General features: G+C 33.3%; 1 long non-coding RNA gene across 1 annotated transcript; it reads left to right on the forward strand.

Moving 5' to 3' along the window:
* Positions 1–599: 599 nt before the first annotated feature.
* Positions 600–9,627, forward strand: LOC139495420 (uncharacterized). Its single transcript, XR_011657333.1, has 4 exons — positions 600–826; positions 5,235–5,313; positions 6,882–6,980; positions 9,079–9,627. It is a non-coding gene; the product is annotated as an uncharacterized lncRNA (long non-coding RNA).
* The last annotated feature ends 1,200 nt before the right edge of the window (positions 9,628–10,827 follow it).

Consider the following 10,827-nt stretch of genomic DNA (forward strand, 5'->3'; position numbering starts at 1 on the left):
TTTTCCAAACTTCACCATCATGCCCCCCTCAGCGCAGTTATTTAATTATGAATGGAACAAAATGTGAATGAGTTATAAATAATAGATAATTGATTGAATATCCTTTATTGAGGCCCCTCATGGGGGGTCCTAGTAATCACATAATCACCATTTTTTTGCCAATATAATCACATAATCATTAAATATTTGCTTATCTTTAGTAATCAAATAATCATAAACTAAAAATACAGTCCTAGGTAATCAAATAATCATGAAATATTTGGCTTAATAATCAAATAATCATTAAAAAAACGGCCAAGTAATCACATTTAATCAAAAACCCCATGAGGGCCCTCTTTATTTAGTTTTTCTTTATTCTCATGATTCTTATATTCTATATATGCTCTGAGAATAATGATCCTTTATTCTATATATTTTTGCTTTTTAACTAACTTTGTTGGTTTTTTTTTTTTTTGTCCTTATTTAATTCCTCATTCTCGATTCCAGACTAAGTTAACTCTCACATAAATGATATGATATTATACGTAAATGTACGAAAGCTTGGATCCTGGAATACGGAAAACCGGAAATCTTTTCACCGTGGTCGTTTTTGTATAATATGACGCGAAAGGACGCTCGTCTGCTGATGTTTGAAATGGTCAGACAGTTGATACAAAGAACTTTGGTTTTTCAAACAGATGGTTCAAAAAGCTTTTGTAAACAGATATACTGAAATGGGTTACATTACCGATTAACTGGAAGAAACCGGGGAACGAAACATACATTTTAAAAAGTCATCGCAACAAAAGTGTATCCGGATAACTTTTTTGTACTTGTCCAATGAAAGGTAAATATAATCATGCACATTTTTAGGACGATGTTAGACTAGTTTTATACTTTCATGAAAAAATATATAGTCACTTTATCCACGTCATGCATGTAAACCCCGAAAATCAGTCAAAAATTGACAAAAACGGAAGCAAGTCAGTTCGCCCCACTGGTAAAACGCCAAACGCCCCAACAACACGGCCTGTTTTTTAAATTGCTCCACTGTTCTTAAGGGAGCTCAGTCTCATTCATCTACCATTTGAATTGTATGGGAGAAAAGGGGGTGGTTGGGGGTTGGATGAAAGTGAAATATCGAGGACAAGTTTTGAGTAAAAATCTAAAAGCCAGGACCCCCCCCCCCCCCCCCCCCCCCAAAAAAAAGAAGAGTAACGACAATGCAGGATAACATTTTCATCATAGCCCCCCTAAACCCTTGAAAATCCAAGTGGGAACTACCTTACCAACTCACCCCTCTTTATATACAACTTTGGATCAAATCCAGTTAAATATACAGGTTTGAAATTAGCAGGGGCCCATTTGCCCCTAAAATTTGGAGTGGGCTTCTAAAACTTCTGCTTTTCTTTCATAGAACTATATAAATTGTGTAAAAAATATAAGATGTGGGCTACTATGCCATAATTTGATTTTCAGCTTTTATCCGACAGCTTATATGTCGGATAAAAGCTCTACAGAGCTTAATTATGTTGTATTGTTATATGTATATTTAACTGACTTTAAATAAATCTTTTATGCTTTTATGCTCATACTTCAATCCCTAATTATACTCCTGCCAACAGTCATGACAGTGGCAACTCACCTTACTTGGGAAAAATCTAAATGAATACAACATCAATATACAGTGCTCCAGCTAGAAATCAAAAGGGGCAGGGTGCCAGTGGAGGGCAAGGCACTTTTTTATGATAGGAAAAGGCACTGCTCATTTCTTTTGTTTATGTTTCTGTGTGTATCACGAGTTCATATTCTTTTTTTTACTGTATACATGGTATATGTTGTCAATAAAGATGCATAAGGTCCGATACCGCAATTGTCGTCCCTTGATTTTCGTTATTCACGAATATTGTCCCTAGTATTGACAGTGGGTTACTTGCCATTAATTTTAATACCCCTTCCAAATTTATTTCTCCATGTTTAATGCCTCAAATTGCAAGAAAGGGGGTGAAATTACAGTGTAAAAATATTTTGGTCCCTAATTTTTTTTTTAGGAAAGTAGAGTTTGGTCCAGCTGAAAAAGGTTAAAAATTAGCACCTCGGAAGCTGTCAAAAGATTTCAAGACGCCCTATATGTAAAATTGTCCATATTTTGAGTTAGAGCCATGAAGTTTTCTATAATTTTGATATAATTTGTCCCAAAAGTAGTACAGCACACTGTAAAAATTTCATTGAGAAAGCGCAGGTGGGATTTTAAAAATTTTATATATATATCATGTATATGTTATAAAGGTCTGCCAACTTGCCCTACTGAAAACTTATCTACCAAGCTTTAAAAAAAAATGTGACTGTCACCAGTAAAACTGCATTTGCAACCGTCAAATCCACAATTGACGGTGACAACTCTTCAACTACAGTACTGGTATTCCGATTCTAATTCATAACAAAAAGATATAATACGATGGAGTTTGAAAAAATGTATAAATTGACATACAAAAAAAATCTGTGAAACTTCATGAATGATTTTCGTGCAAAGACGTCATGGCTAAATATGACTTCATACAAATGAAAACTTACAAATTGGAGGTTAATAAGTTGCCTTTTCGATTCAAATTTGAATAAAATCACTGTAAAACAGTGAATTGAAGATGGTGTTGTTCTATTGATGACAACATTGTAGTAAATCGAACCTTTGTTGATCCAATCAATTCAATATTGCGGCTCCCTCCTTAGTTTTGCCTTGTCAACTGGGGAAATGTATGTATTAGGTCCGAGAGCACAATTGCCGTCCCTTGTTTTTCGTTGTTCACGAATATAGTCCCTAGTGTTGACAGTGGGTTACTTGCCATTAATTTTTATACCCCTTCCAAATTTATTTCTCCATGTTTAATGCCTCAAATTGCAAGTAGGGGGGTGAAATTACACTGTAAAAAAATTTGGGTCCAGAATTTAAAAGGAAAGTAGTGATTTGGTCCAGGTGAAAAAGGTTGAAAATTAGCACTTCAAGTTCGGAAGCTGTCAAAAGATTTCAAGACACCCTAAACATAAAATTGTCCATATTTTGAGTTAGAGCCGATGAAGTTTTCTATAATTTGTCCCAAAAGTAGTACAACACACTGTAAAAGTTTCTTTGAGAAAGCGCAGGTGGGATTTTTTTTATTTATTATTTTCATTTATGTTCTAAAAGAAATGCACTACGAAATGATTGTGGTCTCGGACCTGAGATTTATTGGAGAATAAAATTGAGAATGGAAATGGGGAATGTGTCAAAGAGACAACAACCCGCCCAAATAAAAAACAACAGCAGAGGGTCACCAACAGGTCTTCAATGTAGCGAGAAATTCCCGCACCCGGAGGCGTCCTTCAGCTGGCCCCTAAACAAATATATACTAGTCCAGTGATAATGAACGCCATACTAATTTCCAAATTGTACACAAGAAACTAAAATTAAAATAATACAAGACTAACAAAGGCCAGAGGCTCCTGACTTGGGACAGGCGCAAAAATTTGGCGGGGTTAAACATGTTTGTGAGATCTCAACCCTCCCCCTATACCTTTAACCAATGTAGTAAAGTAAACGCATAACAATACGCACATTAAAATTCAGTTCAATAGAAATCCGAGTCTGATGTCAGAAGATGTAACCAAAGAAAATAAACACAAGAGTGCACACACTGAAATGTCTCGCCTTCTTTACTAATCATTGATATTATGTTGATAGTCCTAAGTATAAAGCTTTATTACAACTGTCACATAAACTTAACATTAACCAAGTAGCTAAACAAAGACCAATGAACCATGAAAATGAGGTCAAGGTCAGATGAACCATGCAAGGCAGACATGTACAGCTAACAAAGCTTCCATACAACAAATATAGTTGACCTATTACTTATTATAGTTTAAGAAAAATAGACCAAAACACAAAAACTTAACACTGTGCAATGAACCGTGCAATTGAGGTCATGGTCAAATAAATCTGCGGGACTGACATATAGATCATAATATATTTCCATACACCAAATATAGCTGACCTTTGGCATATAAAATTACATAAAAAGACCAGAACTTAAAAACTTAACTTTGACCACTGAACCATGAAAATGAGGTCAAGGTCAGATGACATCTGCCCGCTAGACATGTACACCTTACAATCATTCCATACAACAAATATAGTAGACCTATTGCATAAAGTATGAGAAAAACAGACCAAAACACAAAAACTTAAGGAAGCTGGCTTGTCATGTTTTGGATTTTTTGTCAGATTTTCGGAATCCTCTGGTTTTATCCATTTGAATGCCTTGAAAAATATTGCCCGGTGACCCCCATTTTTCTTTTTGTAAATCTTTTACATGTATAATGATAAGCCATCTGTAAAAGTCTTATAAAATTTTAATTACTTTTTAACAGTTTTTAAGAACTTCAACCTGTCAATGATAAAGCTATGAAAAGTCAAGAGAGAATATTTTCCCGCCAAAATTTCAATTGCTTATATCTCGAAAACAAGCACGGTGACCTATATATTTTTTTTGCTCTTTGAATTCCTTTATTAATTCCCTATCAATATAAACTGATGTTTTGAAAAGTAAATTACTCTGAAACTGAGAAGCGAACTCCCTTAACTATAACCACTAAACCATGAAAATGAGGTCAAGGTCAGATGACACCTGCCAGTTGGACATGTACACCTTCCAGTCCTTCCATACACCAAATATACTAGCCCTATTGCTTATAGTATCTGAGATATGGACTTGACCACCAAAACTTAACATTGTTCACTGATCCATGAAATGAGGTCGAGGTCAAGTGAAAACTGTCTGACGGGCATGAGGACCTTGCAAGGTACGCACATACCAAATATAGTTATCCTATTACTTATAATAAGAGAGAATTCAACATTACAAAAATTCTGAACTTTTTTTTCAAGTGGTCACTGAACCATGAAAATGAGGTCAAGGACATTGGACATGTGACTGACGGAAACTTCGTAACATGAGGCATCTATATACAAAGTATGAAGCATCCAGGTCTTTCACCTTCTAAAATATAAACCTTTTAAGAAGTTAGCTAACGCCGCCGCCGTAGCCGCCGCCGCCGCCGCCGGATCACTATCCCTATGTCGAGCTTTCTGCAACAAAAGTTGCAGGCTCGACAAAAATGACAATACATTTATTTAACTACTCTTATATGCTTAATTTTTTTAGTGATTTGCCAGATAATTGCAAAGAAACCTGTTAATTGTATCATAATATATCTTATAGGTTTTTTAGCCAACTCAAAATCATGCTTTTAGGACCCCCTTGTTGTACTGAGGAAGTGGACCGCTCAAGAAGATGAAAGGTAATGTAAATATAAAAATTAAGAAAATGTAGTATGGTTGCCAATAAGAAAAGAGAGGAATTTGTAAAAGTGAAAATTCACTTGTTTTCCAATCCTAATACTAATAAAAGTATCTTATATTGTAATGTTTAAATTACCCAATTATTTAAAAAAAAAAATTGTTTACACTAATGAGAAAAGACAACTCTCCATCAGAGATCAAATGACATCAATTTTAACAACTATAGGTCATCATACATCCTTTAACCATGAGCAAAGCCCATACATTATACCATATACTGTATACTGTAAATTCTGAAATATTGTGTGCATTTATTATTGCCACCATTACCATTTTCAGTGGCAGATCCAGAAATTTTCATGAGTGAGGGCCCACTGACTGCCTAGGAGCATGAAGAGGGGGCCCGCTCCGGTCATGATTCAGTGATTCCCTATATAATTAACCAAATTTTTCCCAGGAAAGGGGGGCCCTGGCCCCCACCTAAATCCGCCTCTGATTTTATCATTTAAGACTTAAATGCAAGTTTATTTTTTAGGATTTTGAGAAAAATCCTGTTAAATTCATAAAAAATATTTCAAAATGCGAGTTTAAATTATTGCGTTTACAACTAAACTCTGTCCCATTTTTAGCAATAATCATGCTAATAAAAACCTCACAATAATTTCTGAATTTTCAGTAGTCTGGTATATAAAAAGACCCTAAATGAAAACGAAAATTTGTAAAACAATTCAAACTGAATTACAGGCTTCTGACATGGGACAGGCACATACATGTACTAATTGAAGGATGTGATGGGGGCTAGACTATATAGCTAGCAGTTTGTGGTGCCAAACCCACCTAACCTGGTACATGTATATTGATGTGAAAAGGGCTTAACTCACCAGATCTATACAATAAACAAAAAAGAAATGCATCTAACAAAAAGACACACAAGATGTGTTTTTTGACAGTAAATTTATTCACACATTGGCAAGATACATGTACATTGAAAAGTTGTTCTTTTGTTAAATGCCTGAAGTACGGATTATAACACAAATGACAACAGGCCCGAGAATACAGTTCTTCCGTAGTGCATTAAATTCAAATTTAAAAAATCGCACCTGCTCTTTCTCAAAAAGTTTTTTACAGTGTAGTGTACTACCAGTGAGACAAATAATATCAAAATTGTAGAAACTTCTACCAGCTCTAATGTTCATGAGTTTAGTCTTTCCTATATCAAAATGGTGTATTTTAACATTTTTGCCTATTAACTTAAAACAACAGAACAAGATCTAATAAACATCTGACAGTAATTAATGCCTAGAATGATTTTTTAACTGTATACAGCAGAATAGATAAATTAAAACCAGAAAGTTCATACTGTACATATATTTATTAGCTAAGCTGTTGATCTTCTTTCTGTTGTTTGCTTACATGTTCTTTGCATTCACTCAAAAGTAAAAGTACATATAGTTCTGTAAAGGTATAAATTAGTGAGCATCAGTTCAATATGTTCATACTACATCTAGTTTTTGTCTGGACTTCATGGACTTCTTGATAAAATAATTTAGATTTTATACAATTTTAGCTTGATACCAAAAGAATGGAAAGTACAGTATTAAAACCACTGGTGAACATGTACTGTACATGTAGGTGTGAATGTCCTGCAAAAAGAACTGATATCAAAGTATGTTCATCTGCAGAATTTCAGTAAATATAAATAATTTGATGCACTCTGTTCTCAAGTATAATTGTACATGTACTTTTGCTTATTTTTCTCTCTTTCCAATGTCAAGTATGCTTCAAGGCATCCTTACCCTGATCCCCTCCTGCTCCATACACACACACTCAGAAGTTCAAATAATCAGCATTTATAATATTACAAACCTACCTAGTCAGACTGGCCTATACAATGTATATTATGAATTGACAAGTTGTTCTTGTTTTGAATACATAAAATATTTGCCACTGGACATAGTTTACGTACAATAACTTTAGTTTAAGTAAATGGATCTCTATCTCTATGAAATTTAAATACAAGGTTTGAACCCACACAAGGAAGATTGGGATTGATTTTGGGGTTATGGTCCCAACAGTTTAGGAACAAGGAGCCCAAAAGGGGTCAAAATAAGTATTTTCCTAGGTTTCAGACAATTACTTGTGTATAAGTGTATGGATCTTTCTGAAATTGTACCACAAGGACTTGAAGGTTCCATACCAAAAAAAAAAGGTTGGGATTGATTTTGGGGGTTATCAATGGTTATGGCACAAACTGTTTATGAATTAGGGGCCAAAAACAATACTTCTCTAATACTTTGTATAAGTTGCTTATTTCTAGACCAATTTCAATGGGGTTTTATTCTTGAATTCTTGGGGTTCTTTAATATGCTGAATCAAACCCTGTATTAAGTTTTTTTTAATTTGGTCCCAGTTTTTATACGACCGCAAAATATTTGCGTTTTTATATTGATATCACATTGTCGGCTATATAAAATGTACAATATACAATGCAATATTCACTTAACTACCAACTGATAAATTAAAGCAATCTTCACCATTCAGTGATTACAAGCACTCTGATTACCATTCTAGGGTTATGCCCCTTTACAAGTGGAAAGATTGAAGAATTTTTTAGTTTCTGTTTTCTTAACTTAAGTTTGTCTCAACTAAATTTAATGAAATGTGTATATAATGCTTATTACCTCTAAACTCAGTTTAAGTTCAATTTTTGGCATCTTCACTTTTACAGTTCTTGAGTTATGTCCCTTTATAACGTTATATGCTAGCGGGGGCATCATCTGTGTCCTTTTGGACACATTCCCCATTTATTTTTTTAGAAGTTACTATTAATTCTAACCATGACTGTATGACATTTTATATTTTAATATTTTATGATGTATTTAAATGATTAGTTATTGTTGCAAACTCCATTAGAATTTTGAATTGAGATCATTTTTGGAAGAAGAGAAAGGGGGACGTGGAAATAAAATTGGGGTGGGGGTTAATTTTTTTTTCTCATTGTAGATTTCAGAATTTAAAAAGAAAATTTCTTCAAATATTTTTTTTTTTGAGAGGATTAATATTCAACAGCATAGTAAATTGCTCAAAAGCAAAAAAATTAAGTTCATTAGACCACATTTATTCTGTGTCAGAAACCTATGATGTGTCAACTATTTAATCACAATCCAAATTCAGAGCTGTATTCAGCTTGAATGTTGTGTCCATACTTGCCTCAACCTTCAGGGTTCGACCTCTGCAGTCGTATAAAGCTGCACCCTGCGGAGTATCTGGTTAAATTGGTCACATGCCATACATATTATATACACAGGTAATGTGTAGTACACATGCATGAATAGAGTTAGTTTTCATTATTTAAAAAAAAAAGGAAAATATGTAGTATCATTGCCAATGAGACAACTATTTATCAGGTCAAAATGACTGAATGTTAGCAACTAAAGATCACTTTACATGTATGTACAACTTTCAACAATGAGCAAAACCGGTACAGCATCAAGCAAGCTATGTCCTGGAATGACAGATGTAAAACAATTCCAAAGAGAAAATTAAGGGCCTGATTTACATAAAAGCGAAAAAAACAACCATGATAAATAAATACATGTAGCAAAAACAACAACTATTATTTCTCCACTCCAGTTGTTCACACGATATTTATGTATATATATATATATGTAAGTTTGGTAAATCATTACTTATCAAATTTATGTTATCAGTTTTGCTTGATTGGTAAGCCAATATTTTATGGTTTTTTTTTTTTTTAATTACAGCAACTGTATTCCAAGAGTCTGATGGCTGATAATGTATTACAGGATTTTATCATTCAAGCAACACCTTAGAAGGATAAGTGCAAATGTATGAAGGAAGCTGTGGGTACAAATAGCAATTACAGCAGATACATGCAGGAGAGAACTCTTAAACAAAGACATGATATGGGAGTGATGTATTCAAGAAATCTCAAACACATGGAATTAAATATTGTGTATATTTTTTCAAACACAAGTACTTTCAGAATATAATACAATCATGACAATTCAAATTCAAATTATTGTTTATAGTCTAAAAATGAATAATGCATGTTTTAAACTGAATTTTATATATATATTTGAAATAACAAGAACTTTTATATTATTGTGAAGCCAAACTTTGAAATTTTCTAATGGTATAATAAAACTCATCATAGATACCAGGACTAAATTTAGTGTATACGCCAGATATGTTTGTTGTTTGTCAAAATTTGTTTTGAAATAAGAAGGAAACAGTTGTAGATAACTGTAAGGCATTCAATATGGCATATCAAATATATTTAACAGAACCTTTCTATTTCAATTTATTAATATAATGCGAAATGAGGTATAAATCAATCAGACAGCTACACAACAACAAAAACATATGAAAGGCATTAAGGTGCTAACATACAGTCCTCAACAATAAACAGTTGTCTAAACAATGTCATGATCTACTTAATTAACCAGAGTCTATACCAATCAAAGAGCTGCTATTAACACAATTTTTTTTTAGATATGCTTTTTATTAGGATGAGACTTAAGACAACCACTGAAACCCTGGCTTAAAACAGGCACATGAATATGTGGCAGGGTAAAGTTTACTACTTTTTTTCTTCAAAATTTTTAAAGAAGCATTGGCATCTTTTGCAAGTAAGACAACTTCCACAATGGGATTGGATTGTCTCATGACTGATAACCACAAAATGACTTATATATACATATTAAAAATAATCAGTGCATACATATTCTTTAATTGAATTACCAATCCTTACATCACTTTTTAAAAAAATATTGCGACTTGAACATAACCAACAAAATTCTAGGAGTGAACTTAAGGTAACCTGGATATTTGCTTGCCTTCTTTGTTTTATTACATCTTATCTCTTGGATTGGAGATATTGTGAGTTTGGATTTGTATTGATAAGGATCAAGAAAGTAAAATACAATTGAAGTATGAACACATAGTCAAGACCAAGAAGAATATTTATTTATATCAAAATAGAATGTGCACTAGATTAGCATTGACTTATCTAAAATATGCTCAAATACTGTGAATTTGTGTGATTGGTGCTCAATTCACCTTCATATCATTTTAGAAAAATAAATACGAATGCTTGATTCAGGTTAGCTTCACATGAAAAATTTAACATGAATTTCATGTTAGCTGAGCTCAATTCACATTAATTGAACACGAGTTTCATGTATAAGCTTGTTTCAGGTGAATCTCACATGAAATTTACCTGAACAAAATTTGCCTGTGTATATATATGGAAAACCCATGTATAACCCATTTAATTCACATTAGAACTTCGATACATGTCAACGATCATGGTAATTGGACAAATAGGAAATACATTTTGAAAAATATTTAATACAGGCACCATGCCTTTTACATGCAGAAATCACGCATGTATCACAGGTGTATTTCCTTACACATGTGATTCACATGTGAAACGCATGATCACATGTGTATATCATGCGTACCACACATTTTGCAAAATTTTTAATACA

The sequence above is a fragment of the Mytilus edulis genome, chromosome 11, assembly GCF_963676685.1.
Source record: "Mytilus edulis chromosome 11, xbMytEdul2.2, whole genome shotgun sequence".
Taxonomy (NCBI): Eukaryota; Metazoa; Mollusca; class Bivalvia; order Mytilida; family Mytilidae; genus Mytilus; species Mytilus edulis.